A 3880-nucleotide genomic window follows, 5' to 3' on the forward strand; every position below is an offset into this window, starting at 1 on the left:
GCCAGGATAGGTAGTTGTCCGATGCAAGCTTCACCGGAAGAAGATGCGAGAAGTAGAACGGCGATGGCGCCGGAGCATAACCCGCATGGGAACCCATGTTCTGCCCATCATGGGGAGCGAGGGCCAAGGACGCCTCGTAGCCAGGACCGGAAGGGGCATCGACCGGACCAGGCGGGGCCACCGAAGACACGGCTGGCGCGGCGCCGTAGGCCGCGCCATAGGGTGACGGCGCCATCTGTGACGGCGGAGGCATCGGCCAGGTAGAAGGCATCGGTGGCGCGGCGCCGTAGGTTGGTGCAGGGGCGCCGTACCACGGAGCGTAGGTCGGGGTAGCGCCATAGTAGGGCGGAGGGGCTCCGTAGGGTTGGGGAGCCGCCCCGTAGGCGGACGGTGCAGCGCCGCAAGAGGGCGGCGGCGCGAAGGCGAAGGTCGAGGGCGAGGCGCCACCAGTGGCGATCGGCGGCTGGGGCAGGCTCGGCCCGCCCTGCTCCTGCCCGCCCTGCCCGCCCTGCCCGCCCTGCAGATGGCTTTCGGCGGGCAGCGACGGCTGCCGCCAAGCCGTGGCGAGCGGGGGAGATGCGAGGAAGGGCGATGAGGGAGCGACGGGCGCGCCAGCAGAAGAGGAAGCCGAGGCGGCGGCGGAGTGCGCGAAGGCCATCGGGCTAGGCGGCGGCAGCGATCGGCGGAGGCGGCGGCGGCAGCAAGGGGTGCAGCGGAAGACGGGAACCCTAGTCTGATACCATGTAAAACTAGAATATTGGGGGCAACTGCTCGACACCCTTGGGGGTGCGGCTATCTCATTATATATAAGTACCAAAAGGTAGAAGTACAAGTACAACACGTATACACAAGTCTACGTATCCATATACAGTCTAACAGTGTTACCATACCTGCGCGGAGATTTTGGGTCAAGCTGTTCGATCGACTGCTCGGAAGCTTGCGGCTCCTGTTCTCCCCCACCGCCATCTCGGCGGGCACAGATCTGGCTGTCCACGCTCGCTTCCTCCATGGGGGGCGGCAGATCCGCGACTGGTGCTGCCACCAGGTAGCGAAGCTGTTCCACTGGAATCTCGTCGCCGTTAATATCTTCCAACGGAGGTCCTGCATACAGCGCATCTTGCTTCATGAGATAGATTTATTGCAAACCCATAAGCAAATTGATTAACAGTAGGCGGCTAATTGAGTACCTCTTAATCGGCTGCAGCAAGAACTTCATTTGCGCGTGTGGTATGAGTATTCTTCGAGAAGAAGCACTGCCGCCGAGAAAGGTGCAGCTCAGAATGGTGAAACGCCCCCTCGACCCCTCGGGCTAGAGATGGAAGACAACCGCAATCAGCACCGACCTTGCATTTACTACGTGACAGTGCCAGGAACCATAAATCAGGATCCCCCCGCAAAAAAAAAATCCCCATAAAGCAGGATTCCTGATCCACGGATTAGGACGAGATTTACTTCCTATGGCCATTGGGGATAGATCTTCGGCCCCTGTCGCCACTGCCGGATAGTGTAGCGGCTCCGTTGGTACTTCGTTGTCATTCACCTCCTCCATAACCGATGTCCTGTAGTCCAGCGAAATAGTTAGGTCAGAGAGGCAGATCCATCGCGAAGATGGTTCAGATCGAAGATGGTTCAGATCCACGGCTCGGGGGGTCTCCCGTAACGCCGCCAACTGCTTGCTCCGTCGGCGACGCTCCGTACACCGTTGTAGCAGACCGTATTTCTTTCTCCTGTGATTTAAGACCGCTCGACCGCCTGCCTCAGTAATTCCACACCACGCATCCCGATGGCCTACGGGTCTGCGGCGAACCTGGCTTTGGTGCCGCGCGCTGCTGCTGCCGTGGTCTTTCATGCACCAGTGCAACCCTCCCGGCCGCAACATCCCGGATGTGCGCGACACGGCCTGCACGGTTCAACGGAGCCATGCGCAGCGCTTCACAGCTGCACGTGCACGCCGGCGAACGGAACCGCCGCGCCGCCACGGCACTCGGAGATCGGCGCCGTCGTGTCTCTTGTGTGCGGATAAGTCTTTCTTCTTACTAGATGACCTGTCACGCCATTTGACGCGCAAGACAAATTTGAAGCAAGAACTAAAAAGAGATTACTTTGTTTTTTTGTAGCAGAGGATGTTGGTGTATGCTCTTTTGCGAAGCGTCGTGGATCTGTATAAAAATATTTTTTTTATTTGTGATGCTACGTATATCCATTTGAGGGACAAGCTTTTTCAGATGAAGGAAGTAGTAATTTTGATACACACACTGAAGTTGCTAAATACAGTCGGTCAGTAAATAATAACACGGATGCATCAAAGGCATATTTCCGTGTAATCAAAAGATGGCCGAAAGTTTTTCATGTTGTTCACAAATCCCTTTGCTTCACTCGTCCAGGGGTCATTGGCGTGGGTGTTGTGTGAAATAATGCCCCTTGCATCTGTTTGTCCCGCGCCCCTTGTAACATGAGAACTATTTGCTAAAGAAACAAAAAGATTAATGCCTTCTCCTAACTACCAATTATATTATGGCATGTGTTAAACCATCAAAGTAAAACAATTCAATATTCACATGGGTACTAACATAAATGAAATAAAACTCCGCATTCAGCATGTCTTAGTAGCATCGCTTCATACTATTGTATAATTATCAGAAGTCTGGCATGCATTGTTAGATCGTGCAAAGTAAAAAGCGCATTGTGAAGCACTGACATTTAACCTAGATAGACAAGGCAAAGATATCAGCAACGGAAACATTGTGAAGCACTTTTGTATCCATAATAAGAGGTGGGAATCTACTGTAGTTTTTATTCACTAAACACAAACAATAAAAGATATCAATAAATGCATATAGGCATTCATGATGAAGATTAACCTCTGCCGCGCCGGGTCAAGCGGAATGAAGCCATATTGATGCCACAATAACATCCACAATTTTTCTGATTTAATTTTTGAATGAATGAATGAGGAGCAGGTTGACATTAGTGGCTCAGATTTGTTTGGCATGCCTGTATTACTTTTGCACTCGTGACCTCAATTACCAAATCTAACAAATTGGTGAAGCTGGAAAGTAAAACCTCCATCTTGAATGATAATAAGTCGGAGAGTGATAGTGGATCAAGTCCTGCAAGGGAATACAATGGAGTGAGGCTACTTTGAACATGACTGGGTGAACTGAACCCTTTGTTTTATCGTTGGGTCAAGTGGGTGAAAGAGCTGATGTGCCATGAACGAATAAACTGGGGAGTGGGGTCATGTGTGGCTGCCCTGCAGGGATTCTCCTTTTGAAATGAGCAAAGCTTGATGAATAGAACAGAGGTGGAACAAAGCACGATATCATAGAACCTGCAAAACAAACGGGAAACGAACTCATCAGACCAAAAAAACTCATAGGTCCAGTAGACGTCGATTGTCGTTGAGGTGCAAGCATGTAATTATATAATCATGCATGTTCATGGCTGAACTCACTCTTCTTTCAACAAAAAATTTAAATTGTAAAGTGAAGTGAAATGCGAAAATCAACTTCCTCTCTCCATAACCATTTTCAGTTTTGTAGTGAAAATTTGACGAACCATAATAAATCCCTGAAAAGTAGCATTTCAGTGTGATTTGTGTCTTTTCTCAAGGATATCTGCACACCTATCCCGGGTTACACTTCCTTGTTGATGGTTTGTTCTTGGCTAAAGTTGGTTGTTGAATCCATTTTATATAAAAAAGGCACTCCTACTCAATCTCCCTCAATTTTAAATTAATACAGGTTGAGGGCAAAGGTACAGTAAGGAAGGTACCTAGTAAGTGAAAGCAAAGAAGATATCTTGCATTTCTTGATATGTTGGTAGGATATTGTCTGCATTGTTGTCCTACTTCATCTAACTTGTCTGAATTTTTTTCAGG

General features: G+C 50.0%; 1 long non-coding RNA gene across 1 annotated transcript; it reads right to left on the minus strand.

Annotated features, from left to right (window-relative positions):
- Positions 1-757: 757 nt before the first annotated feature.
- LOC119280951 lies at positions 758-1477 on the minus strand. The gene is made up of 2 exons (XR_005138228.1): positions 1188-1477; positions 758-1101 (listed from the first exon to the last, which is right to left on the minus strand). It is a non-coding gene; the product is annotated as an uncharacterized LOC119280951 (long non-coding RNA).
- Between the last annotated feature and the right edge of the window lie 2403 nt (positions 1478-3880).

The sequence above is a fragment of the Triticum dicoccoides genome, chromosome 3B (assembly GCF_002162155.2).
Source record: "Triticum dicoccoides isolate Atlit2015 ecotype Zavitan chromosome 3B, WEW_v2.0, whole genome shotgun sequence".
Classification (NCBI taxonomy): Eukaryota; Viridiplantae; Streptophyta; class Magnoliopsida; order Poales; family Poaceae; genus Triticum; species Triticum dicoccoides.